General features: G+C 35.4%; 1 protein-coding gene and 1 pseudogene across 4 annotated transcripts in view; one reads left to right on the top strand and one right to left on the bottom strand.

Annotated features, from left to right (window-relative positions):
* The window catches only part of MCTP1 (multiple C2 and transmembrane domain containing 1), a 528,212-nt gene that overhangs the window by 487,402 nt on the left and 18,895 nt on the right, over positions 1–21,915 (bottom strand). The gene's annotated exons all lie outside the window — the stretch shown is intronic.
* Positions 4,132–14,414, top strand: LOC141503383 (protein AF-9 pseudogene; annotated as a pseudogene).

The following is a 21,915-nucleotide window of genomic DNA, read 5'->3' as shown; positions in this document are numbered from 1 at the left end:
TTAATGTATTCTGCAATCCCACTGAAATAAGACAATGGAATATGAAGGCATTTGAAGGAAATCTATATTAGATTCATTATTGTCCCACCATATCTAGGAGATATTTCTGGGTTCCCAAAGCTTTTGATTAACTAAATGCAAGCTGAAGGTACTTAACCATAGTTTGGGGTTAATGTTTCTAAACTATAAAAGCTCTGAATGTATTTATTTGCTTTAAATGTATTTATTTGTTTCTTGTCTCCCTCATTAGATTGTGACCTCCTTGAGGACAGGGGCTATCTTTGCCACTCCAAGGCCTAATACTTAGCACTTACTAAATGTTGATTAGTTAATTGAATACAGGTCTTGTGATCGATTATGTGAATATCTTTTGATGTGTACTTTATATAACTTCCAAGATGGTTCCTACTGATATTGGCTGCATGATTGATGCATTTTCAACTATATCAACAATCAAAAACAATCTGCTAATTATGGAGAAGTTGTAACCTGTGAAGGAGTCCCTGTACCCAGGAAACCACAAAACTCTGAAGCCCTGAAACACCTGAAGAAAAAATAATAAGTGTGAGGAGGAGGGAGAAGCTCTTTCATAAGGGTGGGATAATAGTCTATCTCTTTGAGTGTCTATCAGAGTCACTTGCACATAGTAGTTACTTAAGAATGAGTCCAATGAGTCACCAAGTGTTAAATACCCCTTCATAATATTTCTTGCATCTAGTCCCTTCCCTCTATTCACAGCCACCACTCTTATTTCTGGTTGCCATCACCTGGTCTAGCTACTTCAATAGTTTTTTCACTTGTCTCCTTGCTAAAAATCTTTCTTCTCACTACTCAATCTTTCACACATTTGACATAGTGATTTTACTAAAGTACAGATCTTGCCACGTCACTTCCCTACTCTATAAAATCCAGTGGTCCCCTACTGCCTCTCAAGTCAACTATAAATTCTTTTGTTCAATATTTTATTTATTTATTTTACAAATTTATTTAGAAGATATAGGTTTTTTTTTGTTTTTTATTTTGTGTTAGGTTTTTGCAAGGCAAATGAGGTTAAGTGGCTTGCCCAAGGCCACATAGCTAGGTAATTATTAAGTGTCTGAGACCAGATTTGAACCCAGGTACTCCTGACTCCAGGGCCGGTGCTTTATCCACTGTGCCATCTAGCTGACCCTGTTCATATTTTTAAAGTGCTTCACAACCTGGTTCTAATTTACCTTGTAAGCTTAATCCAATACTTACCCCTCATATACATTATAGTGGAGCCAAAGAATTTCTCATTCCAGTCACTTCATTTCTCAACCAAATGCCCTTTTACAGACTGTTCTTTATATTGGACAATTCAATCTCTATTAGATTCCCTGGGTTCCTTCAAGACTCAGTTGAAATCTCAATTTACACATGACATACTCCCCTCCAAATATTAATTCTCCTTCTTCCCCCTCCAAAATTATCTTTTGCTCCTTTGTACATAGCTAGTATAAACTTATATTCACGCATGCAATCTCACCCAAAAGAAATTAGCTCTCTGATGCCAAGGTTCATTTCACTTTTATATGGTTGGCACAAGATTGGAATTCAATAAAATTTGCTGATTGGTTGATTACTCTAGGCCTCAGTTTAATCATCACTAAAATAGTATCACTTAGATGACTTCTAAAATTCCTACTAATTGACTATTGAAAATGTGTTTGAAGGTTGACTTAGAAACAAAACAAAACAAAACAAAACCTAGAAAGCAAAATTCAAAACTACATTTCTTTGTAAAAACTTGTTCTGAGTTTTGAACAATAATCAGGAAGACCTGAGTTCAAAGTTAACACCAGACACTAGTTATGTGACTGCGGACAAATTACTTAACTTATGAATGCTTCAGCTTCCTCAGTTGTAAAATGGGTAAAATAATAGTACTTATTTCCTAGATCTATAGGAAGAATCATAGGAAAATATTTGTAAGCCACTGAGCACTACTATGCAAACTTAAAATAGTGACTTTTTTTTGTTTTTGCAAGGTAAATGAAGTTAAGTGGCTTGCCCAAGGCCACACAGCTAGGTAATTATTAAGTGTCTGAGGTCAAATTTGAACTCAGGTACTCCTGACTCCAGTGCTGATGCTCTATCCATTGCCCCCTAGCTGCCCCTGCACAGTAACTCTAAATAAAGTCTCTTCTCCTTCCTCCTTACAATTTTTGTAACAGTTCATTTAAGAAAGCCATATAAATATAATTATTATTAATCATATTTATAAATTTATAAATTATAATCATATTTATAAATAAGACTTATATGTGCCTATAAGTAAGGCTTATAGACACACTTCTACTTTTATAAATAAAAGTGTGTTACACAAGCAAACTGAAGATAAAAAAGGGCAAATATGAGTCTACTTTCCACAGCTCTTTATTACAAGTGATAAGGCAGCTAGGTGGCACAGTGGACTGATCTTGGAGTCAGGAGGACAGGAGATCAAATCAAGCCTCAGACAGCAAGTCATTTAACCATGACTGCCTCACATCCAGGGCCATCTCTAGTTGTCCTGATTCATATCTGGACACTGGACCCAGATACCTCAGCACATTCAAAGCCAATTCATTTATTTGTCATGGTATCACCTCCCTGATATCATGGTCTTCTTTGAGAACGAAAGGCAAACACCATTATAAGTTATTACTTTCTGTTAGATTATAGGTCTTAATGAAATTACTGGTTGCTTTATGCAAAAATTCCTCAGTTGCATAACTGTAAAACACATTCTTTCCATTTTCACTCCTTTTTTGGTCTCTTCTGGCAAATAACTTCTTTTTAGCTGACACTAAAGTATGATGGTAAGGAAAAAAACATCAGTCACTAGATGTTAGTGTTGCCTTCATTGATTAGAAGCTTCCCTTCAGTACAACTAAACCTTCTGTTCTCATCTGATTATTTAGATTGGGACCATATACATCACATTTCAAACTCAGCTCAGCTCCTACTTCCTTGATGAAGCATTTCCTCACTTGAAGAAGCTGAAGAACCCTCACTTGAAGAACTCTATATATAAAGAGTTACACTTCTATGGATTGAATTTTTTTCACCTTTTTTGGGGAGGCAAGGCAGTTGGGGTTGAGTGACTTGCTCAGGGTCACACAGCTATTCAGTATATGAAGCCAAATTTGAACTCAAATCCTCCTGACTTCAGGACCAGTGTTCTTTCCACTGTACCACATAACTGCTCTGTTTTACTCTTATACATTTACAAATACATACATCTAACACTGGACATAGAATTGGACACAAAACTGAGACTAGAATCAAGAAGATCTGGATATGAATCTGGAAGCTAAGGTGGGCAAGTTAGGTAATTCTTCTGGGCCTCTTTCTTCATCTATAAAATACTAATAATATTACCAACAGTAGTTGCTGTCAGGTCTAAGTGATATAATGCATGAAAAAAGTTTTGCAAACTTTAAAGCAATGAGTCAATGTCAGATGAAAGGCAGTATGGAATAGTAGGAAGAGAACCAGCCTTTGATTTGGTTTCAAATCCTGCCTCCAGCACATATACATACTTGAAATGTGGCTAAGGGCCAATTCATTTAGCCTCTTAGTGCTTCAGAAGACTAAATGTTACAGATGAGGAGGACAGAGCCAAGCTGGAAGGTAAAGGCAGGGGCTCAATTGACCTCCCCCCCCAAAACCCTTCAAATACCTTTAATTCCTCAATTCCAGAGAGGCAGAACTCACAAAAAGACATGAAAAAATTTTCCAGTTCAAGACAACTTAGAAGATCAGCAGCAGTATCTTGTGTCAGGCTAAGAATGGAGCACAATACTGCACAGACCATGCCAAGGCAGACCTCACACCAGCAAACCAGGAGCAGAAGACGGTGGTGTGGACACTAGAATTTCCAGAAGATTTCTTCCAGAATGCTCTAAATGACTCTAACCAAATTCTAGAGTGGCAGAACCCATAGAAAGACCGAGTGAAACAATTTTCCAGTCCAAGATAACTTGGAAGATACATGGGAGGGCTCTGTTCCACAGGGGGCAGGAGGGGCCACAGTGAAGCCAGGACCATGCTGCACCAGAGTGAACAAGCCCCAGTCTTCCAGGAACAGAGTGCGGGGCACCTGGGTGCCTGGGGTTGTCAGGGCTCATGGTAGCAGAAACAGTTTCCAGACCTCCCAGCTCAGTGATCATCAAGGTCAACTTGGAAGGTTAGTGGGAAAACTCTGCCAGAGTGAGTGTGGAGCCCAGTGCTGCTCAGGTCTTAGCACAAATCTGGCTCAGGGAAACAGAAGTGGGCCTGTAGAGTCACCTAGCAGAAAGCCACCCGGTAGCTGCTTCTAGAGTGCTAAGTCCATTTAAAGGTGGAGGGAGACTATTGAGGTCTCTCCACTATCCCTGAGACAGGATTCTATTACTTTGTTCATATTTGGACCCTGGTCACAGACTGGGCCTCCCCTATTGTCATACTGGATCAGGGTCCCTCCTCACAGCTTCAGGGTAGAGGGAAGTGCCTGTGGTCATTCACAGACCAGAACACAGGCCAGGGGAGCAGTCACAAGACACTGAAGGAACATTGAGGTCCTTGCAGGGGTGTCCCAATAACAACACAAAAGCTTGGGAAGCATGTTAAAGCCAGATTATAAGCTGGGGAAATGAGCAAACAGAAAAAAAAAAAGAATAGATAATTACTTTGGTAATTATGGAGGATCAAAAGACACACTCAGAAGATGACAAAATCCAAGCTTCTGTAACCAAAGTCTTCAAGAAAAATAGGATTTGATCTCAGGCTATGGAAGCACTAAAAAAAAAAAAAAGATTTTGAAAATCAAGTAAGGGAGGTAGAGGAAAAATTGGGAAGAGAAATGAGAGCAATAGGGGGAAATCACCAAGTCAGCAGCCTGATGAAGGAGATACAAAAATGCCAAAGAAAACAATGTATTAAAAGCCAGTCTAAGTCAAATGCAAAAATAGACCAAAAGGTCAATGAGGCAATGAATACCTTAAAAAGCAGAATTGGTCAGATGGAAAAGGAGATAAGAAAGCTCTCTGAAGAAAGTAATTCTTTGAAATATAGAATGGAGCTAAGAGAAGCTGATGAGTTTGTGAGAAATCAAGAAACAATAAAATAAAACCAAAAGAATGAAAAACTAGAGGAAAATATGAAATATCTTACTAGAAGAACAACTGACCTGGAAAACAGATCCAGAAGAGATAATTTAAAAATTATTGGGCTACCTGAAAGTCATTACCAGAAAAACCTAGAGTTAATTTTTTAAGAATTTATTTATTTATTTTGAATTTTATAATTTTCCCCTTAATCTTGCTTCCCTCCCCTCACCCCCCCCCCCCACAGAAGGCAGTCTATTAATCTTTTCATTGGTATACATTGATCTAAGTTGATTGTGATGAAAGAGAAACTATATCCTTAAGGGGGAAAAATATAGTATAAGAGATAACAAAATTACATAGTAAGATAATTTTTTTTGTTTTTAAGTTAAAGGTAATAGTCTTTGGTCTTTGTTTAAATTCCACAATTCTTTCTCTGGATATAGATGATATTCTCCATCATAGATACCCCAAAATTATGATCAATTGTTGTACTGATGGAATGAACAAATCCATTAAGGTTGATCATCACCCCCATGTTGCTGTTAGGGTATACAATGTTCTGGTTCTGCTCATCTTGCTCAGCATCAGTTCATGCAAATCCTTCCAGACTTCCCTGAATTCTCATCCCTCCAGTTTCTAATAGAACAATTGTGTTCCATAGCATACATATACCACAATTTTTTCAGTCATTCCCCAATTGATGGACATTCACTCAGTTCTTTGCCACCCCAAACAGGACTGCAATATTTTTGTTCATGATCTCTTCAGGGTATAGACAAAGGGTATGCATATTTTTTTTGCCCTTTGGTCATAATTCCAAATTGCTCTCCAGAAAGATTGGATGAGTTCACAGTTCCACCAACAATGTATAAGGGTCCAAGATTTCCCATATCCCTTCCAACATTGATCATTGCCCTTTCTGGCCATATTGGTCAGTCTGAGAGGTGTCACTTAGTTCCTCAGAGATGCTTTAATTTGCATTTCCCTAGAGTTAATTTTTAAAGAATTCCTCTGGGAAAATTGCCCTGATATCCTAGAAGCAGAGGGTAAAATAGAAATTGAAAGAACCCACCAATCACCTCTGGATAGAGAGTCAAAAAAACTCCCAGGAATATTACAGCCAAATTCCAGAACTATCAAGTCAAAGAGAAAATATTACAAGTAACCAGAAACAAACAATTCAGATATCATGGCGCTACAGTCAGGATTATATAGGTTTTAGCAGTATCCACATTAAGAGTTCATAGGGCTTGGAACATAATATTCCAGAAAGTAAAAGACCTTGGGTTAAAATCTGGGCAAAAAAAGTAAAGTACTGGGAGAAAAGGGAAAGAAGAGGTAGAATGGGCTAAAATGTTTCACAGAAAAGAGTCAAGGAAAAGCTTTTGCAATGGAGTGGAAGGGAGGGAAGGTGACAGGGAATGAATGAGCCTTCATTCTCACTGGAAATGGCTCAGAGAGGAAACAATATTTCCACTCAATAAGGTATAGAAATCTATCTTGCCCTAGAGGAAAAAGCAGAGGAAGGGGATGGGAGAAACAGGGAAGGAAGTAGGTGAGGCATAGGTGATAGAGGAGAGGGAAGCGGTTTTTTTGGTTTGTTTTTGTTTTGGCAGGGCAATGGGGTTGGGTAGCTTGCCCATTCATTTGACTGGGTGATTGCTGGTGTCTGGGGCCAGATTTGGGCTTGGATCCTCTTGACTCCAAGGCCAGTACACTGTCTGCCATACCACTTGGCTCCCCCACAATATACTTTTGAGGATGGACAAAGTGAAAGGAGAGAGAGATTAGAATAAATGGTAGTGGGGAGAAAATACAGCTAGTAATAGCAACTGTGGGGAAAAAATATTGAAGCAACTGCTCTGATGCAATTAGGATAAAAAAATGCAATCTATCCCAGAGATAGAGCTGATGTTAACTGATTACAGATTGAAGAACATTTTTTTCTTTTTTCTCTCACTTTATTTTTTGTGAGGTTTCTCTATCTTTGGGGGGGGGAGGATTATGTTTACTTTTACAAGACTATTTTAGTAATTTGTAAATAAATAACAATAGAAAAACAACAACAGTAGTGTTCAGTGAAATGAAATTAAATCCCTCCACATATTTGTCAAACAAATGAAATACATTTTTATTGTTTATTAATACCATGTAAAATGTTCTATACATCTCTATTCCAAAAAAAAGCAAAGGAAATGAAGGATAAACATTATAACAGGAGGATATGATGTTAACATAAAAAGTATGTCAGGGAAGTTCCAAACTATTGCTTTTGTATCATTATGGACTAAATTTTTTGTCCTACTCTAGAGGAAAAAAGAAAATCATTTACTTGATTTGTTATGTGTTTTATAAAATTACTCTTAAAATTTAATATAATAGTATATTGGTCTGTTTTTCTTTTACTGTTTTCTGATCTCTTACTTGATTTCCTTCTTGGGATAACTGTCTACTTGAAGTAAATGCTATTTATCATGGTATTACTATCATGATACTGCTGAATCCTAAGTAAAAGAGATATTCTATATAAAAAAAAAACAAACAAAAAAAACAAACAAACCAGGAGCAGACCTTAAGAACCATTAAATTAGAAATGGCAGTAGTTGTTTCTGGAGTTCTCAGTCCACAGATGGAAAAACAATCAAATAACTGGTCAGAAGGAGATTACAGGAGTCTCTGCTAGCACTGAGAAAAACTCTATTGCTTTGCTCATACTTGGATCCAGGTCACAGCCCTCAGTGACAGTGCCAGAGCGAGGAGGAGTACTAGCACACTAGAGCTTGGTGCCAAAGGGGAACAGGGAACCTCTTCACAATTCCAAAGCAGAAAATGTGATCACTCAGAGACCAGAGTATAGAACAGGAAGGTAGTAATCACTCCTCTGCTTAGATCATACCACCTTGGAAGAACTGAAAATTTGCAGGTCCCTAGAAGTATCTCTGGAAACAGCTGCAAAACAATTCCCTGAATTAAGCAGAGTCCTACTTTAGCAAAGAGTTAAAAATCAAGCAACAGATTTGAGAAATGAGCAGGTGATAGAAAAAAAATCTGACAATAGAGCATTACTATGGTGTCAAGGAAGATCAAAACACATTCTCAGAAAAAGATAACAAAGTCAAAGCATCTACATTCAAAACCTCCAAGAAAAATAGGGAAAGGGAAAGGACAAGTAAAGGCAGGCAGCATCTTCTAGAGAGTATGTCAGGAACAAAAATCTATCAGCTGGTGAGCTGCAGGCAGAGTGTAGGACTATTCAGATAGCTGAAAGAAGATACAGAGTACTAGTCTGGAGTAAACGCGAACATGAGGATGAGATCATGAAGAACGTCTATAGCTGACATATACTGAGAAACTACCCTAGAGGCAACATCTATTAAGCATACCTTTAAAAAAATTGACCTTACCTCTGGGGAAGAATGTCATATTCCTAAATGTTCATTTTTTTTTCCTACGAGTTCCGATAAAAACACCATTTTTCAGACATTTTTTAGTCTTCTTCCAACGAGAAAACTGAATGCCTGCCCTAGAACTAGTCTGGGCTTAGATAGACTAGCTTGGGCCTTCTCTTCTTAATTTCAAGCCTCCATATATTTACTGGATATCTCCTGCTATATCACAAGTGTCCTAAAACCCCACTTTTTAGGGATAATATCAAAAGATTTTTCAGGTCCTGTTTATTTACTGCCTACCTCCATTAGAATATTAGTTCCTTGAAGGTAGAAACTAATTCTTTTTTGCTTTCTTTTATTTGTATTCCCAGAACTTAGCATACTATTAGATATGGAGTAAATGTTTAATAAATTCTTTGTAACTGATATGTAAATTTTGTTCATTTTTTGAGTCCTCTGACAATACACAGCACTGTTTCAGATAGCAAGTTCCTAGTTTATCTATATGGAGACTATAATTGATTATTATCTCCATTTTACAGATAAAGAAATTGTGTCAAACAGCCAGGACCACACAGCTAGTAAGCATCTGAGACTGGATTTGTATCTTTCTGATTCCATGTCTAGTGCTCTATGATGAGAACTAAATTGAAGGAAACCAACATTAAGGTTTCTTTCTGTATGTTTGAAATAATACATATAAATAATACAAATATATATATAAACTGTGATCAATAACACATATATTTATATGTATATAATATCATGTTTGAACTGTACTATACATTATAAGAAAATATCATATTTGCTTTGTGCTTTAAAATTTACCACAGACTTCTCTTACAGCAGCCTTGTAAATTGTATAGCACTATTATTATTATAATTATTATTATTATTACTGTTTTGTAAGTGCTAGAGGTTGGATTTGAACCCTCTTGTCATCTATGAAACCACAGTTCTTTCCACTATGAATTTTTGGTCTTCTGTCTTGTAACTAATATGCAAATGCTTCAAGGTAAGGGACTATGTTCAAAAATGTGGTCCCCAAAGAAGCATGTGAACCCTACAGAGGAAATAGGTTTCTGTAGTTATTCGTTGACTTTCAGACTTATCAGGGTTTAGATTATATGAAAAGATATTATTTTACTCTATATGATAAGATATTATTTTACCCTTGAGAGAAGAGTTGAGAAACAAGGTCTAGAATGCAATCTAACAAGCAAAAGTAGAAGGAAAGACTTCAAGGCAAGATATTCTGGGGGTCTCTCTTTAACTTTATTGTCTTAATCCTGCCAGTAAGCAGGAGAGAAGAGAATTAGCTTTGCTTTCATGTTTTTTCTTTTCCCTCCAAATGAGTAATGAAGTTTAAGACTTCATTAGACTACTTCTGTGATCTCCCCTCTCCTCTGACCCAACAGTCAGAACAAGAGTAATTCTTTGACTCTGTTCTCTTTATTCTCTCTCCCTGTCCTTCCAGAAAACCAGACAGACAGAGGTCTCTTTTTCAGGTGGCTACTTTTCTTGGCTCCTGCCAAGAGGCATGGTAATACCTGCTGGGCAGAGGAGAGGTATTAATTGAGAGACTATTGCCCCTTTCTTTTCAGAAATAATTGTCCCCCCTTTTTAAGGATTATTAGTAATTATTTTTATTTGTACTAAGTTATGAGTTCTTCAATGGCCAATCAATCAATAAACTTTTTTAGGAACCTAGATTCATGCACTTAAGTGACAAATTTGTATTCATTGGGTTTGAATGCTCACTATTGAGTCTATGTGCTTGATAGTCGTCCCCCCCCACCCCAGGCAAGGCAAATGGGATTAAGTGGCTTGCCCAAGGCCACACAGCTAGGTAATTATTAAGTTTCTGAGGCCACATTTGAACTCAGGTACTCCTGACTCCAGGGCTGGTGCTCTATCCACTGTACCATCTAGCTGCCCCATGCTTGATAGTTTTTATTAAACATTTAGATAAAACATCTTTTATAATAAATGGGGTTCAGTTTCTTAGCATTATATTGACCAAGGTAAAGTCATATGACAGTTCTGGTATGGTATTATGGAAGATGTATTTGTTTAGTCATTTTCCAGTAATATCCAACTCATTGTGACTATTTGGCATTTTCTTGGCAAAGATACTGAAGTGGTTTGCTACTTCCTCCTCCAGCTCATTTTATAGATAAAGAAATTGAGGCAAACAAGGTGAAGTGAGTTGCCCGGGGTCACACAATTAATAGGTGTTGGAGGTCAGATTTGAACTGGGGAAGATGTGTCTTCTTGACTCCAGCTAAGCACTCTATCCACTAAGTCATGTAGTTGCATAGGATAATTAAATATCTCTCCTCTTTCCTCTCAATAACAACTGGTTGGTAAAAGACTCCCTCTTGATATGGTAAATTAAGAATAAGAATTTAAAACATGATTAAAAAAAAGGATAGGAAAACATGTACTTTGGATGATTTTAAAGTAAGGTGAGTGATCAATTGTGAACCTCACATTCCCTTTCAAACCTAGTATTCTTTATTCTAAAGAATCTCAAATACACCATGGGATGCTTATTAAATAATTCAATGCTTTAATTTTGGCATTTACAGGATCCATTCTTTATTTTATGTATTAGTGTTTCCATTGTTGGTTTAAAGTTTTCTATTAGCATCTCCTAGAATCACCACCATTTATGCTGTTGTTGTAAGTGAATAATATTGATATGCAACAGGATAACACTGTTTTGTGCAATAAATTACCATTCACATTTAGAATCTGCTCTTCTCTCACCAGTATTAGTATTTAAAACTTGCAGTTAGCAATTGTGAAAATGTATATATTTTTCTTAAACCATTTAAATACTACTTGAAGTCAGTAGCTTCCTCTTAACTGTCACAAAGCAAAGTAAGCCTGGATTTCTGTCCTGAGTAAGCAACAGGTATTCTTTCTCAAGCAGTAAGTGTTAAATAATAGAACAGTTAAATAATAGAACATACATGATAGAGATAGATATTTCTAATTTTTAAATTTCTTAGCTGATTTTGATATTCACAGAAATTTTCTTTTGCTTTTTACAGACATTTATTTTCTTTTAAATGAATCCTATTTTTCAACTCATCAACATGAATATCTCAAGGAAAAAGAATGAGAGGTCTTTCATAAAGCAATTACAACTGTTAGGAGCTCAGTGAATGACTTAAGGTTACAAAGGATGCAAAGGTCAAAAAGATAATTAATAATTAAATTACCATAATGCCTTTAGTTTTATGTTTTTCCATTACTTGGCAAATTCAACTTTATTTGCTGTAAGGGAAATATCTATGTGACTAGTATCAAGTTGATCAGATTGAAAAGAATGGGAAAATATGAGGAATCATGGGAAATATGGAAAGCTGATGTAGTCAAGTAAGGAGAAACAGGAAAAAACTGAAGACAACAATGAAAAATAAAAAAGAATGCTAAAATCAAGTCAAATTCTGAATTACTTTAATGACTAATCTTGGCCTCAGAGAAGAGACTGTCACCTGAGGCAAATTAATAAAAATATTCCTATTTTAAGAAAGTGGATAGATTAAAAGATGTCTAAGTTCCATTTCAAATCTTTATTTCAATGATTCTTTGATTCAAATTGCCAGAAGTTACAAGATCAGGTATTTGTTCATCAGTTTATTTGATTACATAAAAATGGATGCCTAGGAACACAAAGAGTCTTCAGAGCAACTTCATCAAAAAGAAGTCATATCATGCTAATATAAATAATTTCCTTTTTTAATAGTGTTAATAAACAGTTATATCTCGGAACTATTGGAGAAATGTTTTAATTAGATTTTGATAAAGCCTTTGATAATGTATCTTTTGCTAGCTATTAGTTTCCTTAGTTATCAAATAGGGTGATGAAGAACTTGGTAATATTTAAGGAAAGTTCTTACAACTATAGCAACTATGGGCCTTTCAATCTTTCTGGTCCTAGGAGGGGCCCTGCGAGTCACAAAGACAAAAATTCAAGCCCTGCATTAAAACAAGTTTAAAGTGCACCCTCTACTCTCTTCTACGGGGTGGGGGGGGGGTGGGGGGGGGTACTCTTATTCATATCAGCTTCTTCGGAAATTACAGCCAAGAAGGCAAGGAGAGGGTAAGGCTACAAAAAAAAATTCCAACAAGCCTTCTTGTCCCATGGCATGGCCAGCTCCTATGCTATTCAGGTGAAACTGGAGTGAGCAAGTCCATTTTCAGAAGAAACACACTGTAGAGGCTTTTACCAAGGACTGGAAGGTGTTTATTGGCAGGTTGAATATAGTAATATTCAGCATGTTATGGAGAAAGTTTTTATTTTGCTTGAAAGCTTTCCTAGACCAAAAAGAGTGTGCAAAGATCCACCTTAAAGAGTAGAAAAATCGGGGTGGCTAGGTGGCGTAGTGGATAAAGCACCAGCCTTGGAGTCATGAGTACCTGGGTTCAAATCCAGTCTCAGACACCTAATAATTACCTAGTTGTGTGGTCTTGGGCAAACCACTTAACCTAATTTGCCTTGCAAAAACCTAAAAAAAAGTAGAAAATCTAGGGATATTAATTTCATTTTTGCCAATTGAAATTTATTTTAAAAACAAGGAAGAATCTCAGAAAATTCCTTTTGATTATGACTTATTCCTGCATCATCTATTAAAGACCACTCACCTGAAAATCACCTAAGTTGAGAAAGTTAACTTTCAACAATCCCACAGAAGACTTCAGAAGAAAGCTGCTGAAGGCAGGAGGGAACCCCAATAGCAGTCATACAATATCAGCAACACCAGTGATAAGAGTTTCTTAAAGCCTCATACACAAGGAACTTAAGGAAAAACTTCCTAATGTTTCAAGAGATCCTAAAAGTGCCTTCAAAGAACTTTTCAGGAAACATAACAAATCTTCCAGAGAATCCTCAAGAAACCCAAAGAAAATAAACCACCAAAAAGAAGATGGTCTTCAAGGATCCATATCTTTGGCAAGGACCTTGGCAAGGACCCATAAACCCATATCAAAAGAGTCAATACATTAAAAACAGCTTTCTTATCATCACAAGTGGGCAGCAGCAAGATACAAAAGCTGCCATAATGTTTCAGAGTCTGAGGGCAGACAAAAAAAGGGGTTTGGGGGGGGGGGGAGAAAGCAGCTCAGAGGCTTTGTTCAAAAGTTTTTCTAGTGTCCCACCACTGATATTCTCTTACTCTGCTGAGGAAAAAACCTACCAGAAATGAATCTCATGCCAAGTTGGGAAAGTAAAAATGGAAGGTGATACAGCAAAGAAGAAATCAACACTAACCCCCTTTGATGAAATTGTGCAGCTCAGTGATTTTGACATGGAGGAAAATGTGTACTCTAAATATGAAGGCTAATTTGCAGATCTTTCAGATCGTAAGAATCCTGACTAGAATATGGGAGAGTCTGAATAACCTAGTCCAGCCCATTTCAAGTTCCAGTTCCAGCTTTACTCAATTCCAGAAGAGACAACAAGGTCCATTAAGGTCTATAATTAAAGATACGTATTTTGATGATAATCAAGAAGACTCAGAGGAGGCAGATGAGAATGACAAGGACTACAAAATTGACAGATCTATAAATACTGGAGGAGGCAGCTGGAGTCATAGAGTTAGCTTAAATGATGGCAGTGACAGCAAAAGAAGTTCTGCTTCTTCTCCTCTATGGCATAAACTGTTACTGCCTTTATTAAAAACGAACATTCTAGAAGTAAAAAGTTCAATAAAGCAAAGGAAATCTGATAAGAAAAAAAGAATGGGGATTGTGACAAATTATAACTAGTTGAATTTATAGAATTCCAATGAAGGTTAATGACATTACACAAAGACATTCACTTCAATAGATTGTAAACTTTATGGAAGAAACTGGACATTTTCATAACAGTAATACAACCTTTGACTTTGACCTTTGGTCTCAAGCTAAAACCAAACTGTAAACTATAGAATTATCTGGGAACATTTGAAACATTCTGAGGATACGGCAACTGTTGCGGATACAGCAACTGTATCTATACATCAAAACTATGGGGTTTTTTTGGTGGGGAGAGGGGGTTGTGGTTTTCTTTTTTTTAATATGAAACACTCAATGATGCAAACAAAAGAAAAAATAAAAATGAAACACCATCAAAAAATTTTGAATCAAAAGGAGTTCACTACAGAAATAAATTTCTGTTGAAATCTTGTAAAAGTATAATAAATAGCTTCTATTTTCAATGGCATTTCACAGTAACAATGCATTTATATATATATTCTATATATAATATATAATGTATATACAGAAATTTTGAACTCCCTTTTATAAAATTTAGGCAAAGAAAAGTTAAATGACTAGCTGAAGATCACACAACAAATTAGTAGCAAAGTAAAGACCTAATTTTCCAGTTTCCCAATTAAGGGCCTTCTCCACACCAGCTCCTTCTTTCCTACAGCTTCTGATAGGTTGCAAATCTATAACTTCTAATTTCAGGGTTCTTTCTAAAAAAGAAAAAGATAAACAAAATAAACCAAGTGGCTTCCATGATTGAAACATGTGGGAAAAGAAAATAGAGATAAAACAAAAGATCCATATTTAAGTAATCACATATTTGAAGCAGAAAAACACTGTACACCCTATCAACAACATGGGGGTGTTGTTCAACCTTGATGGACTTGCTCGTTCCATCAGTGCAACAACCAGGGACAATTTTGGGCTGTCTGTAATGGAGAATACCATCTGTATCCAGATAAAGAGTCATGGAATTTGAAAAAATTTCAAGGACTATTCTCTTTAATTTAGGAAAAAAAACAGATATCTTATTGTAGGATCTTGTTATCTCTTATACTTTTTGTTTCTTCCTTAAGGATGTGATTTCTCTCTCATCACACTCAATTTGGATCAATGTACAACATGGAAACAAAATAAAGACTGACAGATTGCTTTCCATGGGGTGGGGGGAGTAAGATTGGGAGAAAAATTGTAAAACTCAAAACTCAAATTAAAAAAAAAACAGAGTAGAGGAAATTAAGCTTCATTTCATAATAAAAATAGAAATCATATATTGTTTTGTAAAGGAAATAGTTAAAATTAAAATAGGCAACTCTGATTAATGGATGAAATGAAGCAATAACAAATCTGTTCTTTGAGAAAATCTTATTTAGAAACCTTATACTGTATTATTGTTCTATTAGAAATCAGGAGGGATGGGAATTCAGGTAATCCTGTGAGGATTTGCATGAAATGATGCCAAACGAGATGAGCAGAATCAGAAAAACATCATACACACTAACAGCAACATGGGAGTGATGATTAATCTTGATGGACTTCCTCATTCCATCAGTGCAACAATCAGGGACAATTTTGGGGTATCTGTAATGGAGAATATGATCCATATCCAGAGAAAGAATTGTGGAGTTTGAAAAAAGACGAAAGATTATTTAGGGGGAAAAACCGTTATCTTACTATGTAATTCTTCTATTTCTTATACTTTATTTTTCTTTCTTAAGGATATGATTTCTCTCTCATCACATTCAACTTAGATCAATGTACACCATGGAAACATTGTGAAGACTAACAAACTGACTTCTGTTCGGTGGGGAGAAGATTAGGGGAAAAATTGTAAAACTCAAAATAAGTAAAACAAAACATTAACAAAAAAGAAATCTTATACTGAAAAATTATCCATAAAGGGTCATATTTTTTTCCCCTGGTATTATCTGGGCAGTTTTGGAAGCTTTTTTATGAGTTGAAGAGGTAGAGGATAAACTGTATTTGTTATTTTACAGACATTCCAGATGAAGAAACTCCATCTTCAAAAAGTAGCTTGACAACTTCTTTGCAATTTAGTAGAGTTGCCTATGACAGTGAGAATTTAAAAGACTTCAGAGGATCATAATCATTAAGTATAAAAAGGAGGATCTGAACCCAAATCTCTCTCTCTCTCTCTCTCTCTCTCTCTCTCTCTCTCTCTCTCTCTCTCTCTCTCTCTCTCAGCAATGAGGTTTTTTGTTGTTTTTTTTTGGGGGGGGCAAGGCAATGGGGTTCAATGCCTTGACCAAGGTCACAAAACTAGGTAATTATTAAGTGTCTCAGGCCCTCCTGTCTCCAAGGCTGGTGTTCTATCCATTGTGCCCCAGATTTTCCTATCTCTAAAGTCTACCATTCACTTTGCAACACTGCTTTTCCTGTCATGTAAGATATGAAAAATTAGCATTCTTTAACTTGCTAAATTTATCGGTTATCTTAGATAACCAAAGATCTTTTTTTTCACAACCTGGGCACATTCATGTTGGAAAATATCATAAATTTCTGAGATAGTGGGAGAATATGGCAGCTTATAATTTCTAAAACATTACTTCTTATAGTAGGTCTTAAAGAATTCTTAGTAGTCCTAAACAAAACCCCTTAACCTTTGTACTGCTATCAGCAAAAGGTCCCTATTAGCTAAATTTCTAGGTAGCAAATCTATAAGTAATCAGAATTAAAGTACTAAAAAATTGCCAAATGCTATTAGATTAGAAGTTAAGTTTCAAGTAAATCACAGAGTTGGATAAGCTATTTGTAATGAATGATGGTCCCATTTACAGAAAAAGTGAATCATTGTTATGTTGATGTATTTTAATTACCACAGGGTCCTTCAACAGATGTCTTCTTAATATCACCCCCCTGTTATTTTTTTCTTAGTCTGAAATATTACTCTAGAGGGGAAATCTAGCATATTTTTGAATTTTCCAAAATTATTTATGAACTTGTGTGCATTTGAGTCAATGCCAAATGCCCAATAATTGAAATTCATGGAAGGTGTTTCCCTTTATTTTCACTTAAATAAGAGAGAGTAGCCCTGTAGAAAAGTCTTTACTTTTTTGTTTTCTTGGAAAAGATGAAAACACAATCTTACTGTAATGATTTCTATTCTTGGAGTCCACAGGATTTCCTAACCGAAAGCACTTAGTCACCACATTCATTATGGAAAACAAAATGGAACGAAACACATTTTGACCCCAAAGTTCTTTCTTAGTTTGAATTCTCTAATGCCAAGAGGGGAAGCCTACAATAAATTACAAATAAAATGCTAAGCATTAAAACTAGTATACTATGGATTGGTAACATTTGTATGTGTTTGTCACAGATAGTTTGGGCAATTTGATGAAGCCAATGAAGTCCTTTTTCAGAATAATGCTTTAAATAATTGAAAAATTGTTAAATTTCAGTTGTAAGTTTATAAAAATAAAGTTGCAATTTTTCTTGTACAAGTTCATAGATGTTCTGAAATCTTTCCATGGACTCACAAGAACAACCCAAAGTTAAAAACACTTGATTTATAATTTCTTTCTTAGTTAACCCCTCATTTCTCACAAATTTAACTATACTTTCTATGAAGATGACTGATGATCTATATATTGAATGGCAGTATTTCTAGAGCCTCAGTTCAAGATTACTTACTTTATCATAGGCATTTCAAGCTCATTATCCCAGAGCTTGAAATTCAACACGTCTAAAAATGAACTCTTTATATTTTCCCTTTAACTCTCTTTTTTCCCCAGACTTCCCTATTTCTCCTCCTCTAGTATCTCGGGTTCACGATCTTGGCATTATCCTCAACTTCTCACTCTAACTCATCATATATATATTCAATAAATTTCTACCTTCACATCTTGAACACACAACCCTATTCTTATATCTATCATTTTCATTCAGGCCCTTACCATCTGGTTGCCTAGAATACAACAATATTCTCTCACTTGATTTCCATGTCTCAAGTATCTTACCACCCCAGTCCATTCTACAAACTGCTGCCAAAATAATTTTCCTTAAGCTCCAAAATGACTTGACAAAATCCATTGGATTCCCATTTTCTCTAAGATAAAATATATTTTTCTCCAATATTTATGTTTAAAGCCCTATAAAGATCTGGTTCCAAACTATCTTCTTAGTTTCTGTGGACTTTATTTCTTCCTCCTGCATTATAGAACCCAGCCTAACTGATCTTCTCACTGTTCTTCCTTTATGACATTCCACTTTTTACATCCAATTGTCCCCATTTCTAGAATGTACTTCCTCTGGACCTCTACTTCCAAGAGTTTGTCTTTCTAGAGGATGCTGCTCATGCTCTACTTTCTATATAAAACTTTTCCTCCTCTGCTAAACTCTAGTATCCTTCTTAAATTATCTTGCATTTAGCTGCTTTGTATGTTTCTATATCTCTCTGCAAACATGTACATACATAGATGTATATTTATGAACTTTATATTTACACTGTATATATATATATGTATATACATATATATTATATGCACTTATGGTCTCCTACATTACAATGGAAACACATTCAAATAGTAATTGATTCACTTTTGCATTTCCAATAGCTAGAATAGTACCTCACACAACAGAAATTCAGGCTGATTAACTGATTTCTCATTATTTTCTTATTCCAGCTGCATTGATTTTATTTGTACAAAAAATTTTTAGTTTTATGTAATTAAAAATCTCTCAGCTTTTATAATTATCTCTATTTTTTTGTCACAGTCATAGATGTAAAAGGTGTTTTCTTCAAGTGCCCTTTATTTTTCAAATTTTACCTCTGATATTGGCTACCTATGTAATCATGGGCAAGTCACTTAGCTTCCTTGGACCTCAGTTTTCTCATATGTAAAATAAAGGGGATGGAATAGATAATTTTTAAGGCATGGGATTCCAACCTATTAGCTCTTCTAGGCTACATCACCCAACAAAAACTTCTTAAAGGCTGCTTATAGAATTTAATATTTATTAACAATGACTATAATAATAAAATGCAATAATATCACATGAATGGGCTTTGAAGTTCAAATGTGGGATGTGGGTTGACATACCTGTTCTAAGGCCTCTTTCATCTCTGGATGAATGATCCTATATTGTATTCTTAGATTATTTTATGAATGTCATAGCTTTCAGAAAAAAGGAAATGACAGTTCTACTATTTATTTTCCACCTCCCCCTCCCCCCCTCAGGAAATTGGTGTTACGTGACTTGCCCAGAGTCACTCAGGTTATAAGGGTCTGAGGCCAGATTTGAATTAGTCCTCCTGACTCCAGGGCTGGTACTCTATCCACTGGGCTTCCTAGTTACCTCCAGTGCCTTTCTACTCTATCGTTCTCTATCCACAAAGGGATCATTGACTTTATTTCTAGGTTCAAAATTTTTGAGAGGACATTGCAAAGCTTCCAGATAATTTACAGAAGAGCAAACAGGATAGTAAAGGACCTAAGGACACTATTATATGAAGGCTAACTGAAGTTTAGAGGAGAGAAGACTGAGATGGGACATGACTTAAAGTGTATGAACATTTCCAAAGAAATTTAATCATGGGAAGAGGAATTACATTTTCTGTTTGGCCAAAGAAGGCTGAACTAAGAGCATTTAGTGGAAGTTGCAAAAAAACACATAAATAAGCTTGATGCAGGGGCAAAGTTCTTAACAATTAGAACTGTCTAAAGTTAAATGGACTGGTAGGTGAAACAGGAAGTAGTGGAAAATTCCACTCACTAGAGATCTTCAAAGTCTGACTGATGCTAAGCATTTTATAACTATTACCTCTTTTGATCTTTATCACAACCTGGGAGATAGTTACTTTTATTGTCCCCATTTTGCAGATGAAGAAACTGAGGGAAACAGAAGTAAAATGACTTGCCTGGGATCACACAGTGTCTAAGGCAAGATCTGAACTCAATGATTCCAAGTTTGACACTATCCACTATGCTACCTGTACCTAAAAGGAAAGATACAACTATGCTAGGTGTTTCTTCTTCATGAGAGGTTGGACTAGAAGGCTATTGAAGTCCCTTTCAAATTAGAAATTCTGTGATTCTATGAGATTGCATGGGGTAACTATGATCTTATGAGTACTCTATATGGAGTCCTTAGTCGTAGGCTTAACTCCTTTTTTTCTGCTTACTATTTGGGTGATCTCAGACAAGATATTTAACCTTTTTGATTTTCAGTTTCTTCAACTACAAAATGATAATAAAGCAATACCTGCCTGTTCATCACATAGGATTGTTGTAATGTATTTTTTTTAAAAAATGTTAAGCAAATATAAAGCAAAGTAAGTATATATAGATCCTTTTAAGGTTACAGGATAATTGTTTATGATACAAGTTTTCTCCAAAGTCTTGGAGGAAGTTTTAAGCTTTAACATCAAGTTTTAATTAATATTTAACCTCATTTTAATTTAAACTGATATTAAGCTTTAATTTTGGCTTTAATTAATTTATTGAACTTAATATTAAGCTGTGCTTTTAAACTTTATTTAACTTAATGTTAAGTTTAACTGATATTTAAATTTTAATAGAAAGCTTTAATATTAAAACTTCAAACTGTACTGATTTTTTTAATTTCATCCATGCAGCTTCAAAGATTAGGCATAATGTTAGTGCAGAGCAAACATTTTAGCAATTTATCAAATTGAATTGAATCCCTAAATCATTCCATCAAAAAAGTAACTAAGGAACCAGAATGCCTTAGGTACCCAATACTAGTTCTGCTCCTTTTTAAAGCACACATATTTCCATTAGTATAACAGGATGGGTCAGTAGATAGAGTGCTGAGCCTAGAGTCAGGAAGACTTAAGGTTGAATTTGACCAGAGACACTTAACTAGCTGTGTGACTCTGGACAAGTCACTTAGGAAATGGAAAAAAAACACTCCTATATCTTTGCCAAGAAAACTCCATGTAGAGTATGATCTAAAGGGTCATGAAGAGTTGGACATAATAACAACAATAAGAATAATATATTATAATAATATAATAACAATATAGCAGCAATTAATAAGCACCTCATATTTATATAATGCTTTATATTTACAAGGCACTTAATATATAATATTTCAACCTTTTGAGATAGATAATTCAATTTCATTATCTCTTTCTTTCAGAAGAGGAAACAGACACAGAGGTAAAATACCTTTTCCCCAGGTTTTTAATAACAATATTTATAAAGAACTTAAAGGTTTACAAATCATTTTACAAATGTCAACTCATCTTATCTTATCCCCCAATAACCCTGTGATGTTAAATGATTTGCCCAGGTTCATAAAACTTGGAAGTGCCTCAAACAGGAGCTGAACTCAGGTCTTCCTGTTTTCAAGTCCTAGGCACTATCTGCACAAGGCTAGTTAAACATTGAGTAAATTATGGAAATGGAATTTGAATTATTTGAATTAGTAAATCAGCATCCATTCTCTGAAATAGCTTTGATTCAAAATTTGTGCTTTAACAAAGTCAATGATCAGAAGCAAAAAAGTAGAATTAAAATTTATACATCTGCTTAAATATTTTTTGTTTTGTTTTGCTTTTTAGTTTCTTTTAATTCATTAATACAGTTCTTAACCTCTAACCATACTTGGGTGAATTAAGGGAAAAATGATTTGCTAATCTCCAGCTCTGTGAAAGCCATAGAGGCAGACATGGGTCTGAAGGAACT

The sequence above is a fragment of the Macrotis lagotis genome, chromosome X, assembly GCF_037893015.1.
Source record: "Macrotis lagotis isolate mMagLag1 chromosome X, bilby.v1.9.chrom.fasta, whole genome shotgun sequence".
NCBI lineage: Eukaryota > Metazoa > Chordata > Mammalia > Peramelemorphia > Peramelidae > Macrotis > Macrotis lagotis.
Note: the sequence above shows the minus strand (reverse complement) of the source record. Positions and strands in the feature narration are given on the sequence as shown.